Genomic DNA, 401 nt, shown 5'->3' on the forward strand with positions numbered 1-401 from the left:
GGAAAAGACAAGGCCAAGAACAAGAGAGAGAGAGAGACAGAGACAGAGAGACAGACAGAGTATGGAAAATAAGAGGAGGACGAGAGAAAGAAAGATATGAGAGGAAGATATAAGAAGGGCAAGAAAGGAGACCCCGCAAGACACAAAGAGAAAGAGATAGGAAGGGAAAAGAAACGATGAAGATGGGACAGGAAGAGTAAGAGGAGCAGGAGAGAAGGAGATGGGACAGGAAGAGTAAGAGGAGCGAGGAGAGGAGAGGGGACAGGAAGACCAAGAGGAGCGAGGAGAGTAAGCGCTGGCGTGGGTGAGGACGACATCGAAGGTTAAAGGTTGCCTGGGACAGTGACGCTGCCGGGCCGGGAATTGGGGCTGGGCTCCCTGCTGGGGGCTGGGGGTTGTAT

Source organism: Penaeus monodon, chromosome 22, assembly GCF_015228065.2.
Source record: "Penaeus monodon isolate SGIC_2016 chromosome 22, NSTDA_Pmon_1, whole genome shotgun sequence".
Classification (NCBI taxonomy): Eukaryota; Metazoa; Arthropoda; class Malacostraca; order Decapoda; family Penaeidae; genus Penaeus; species Penaeus monodon.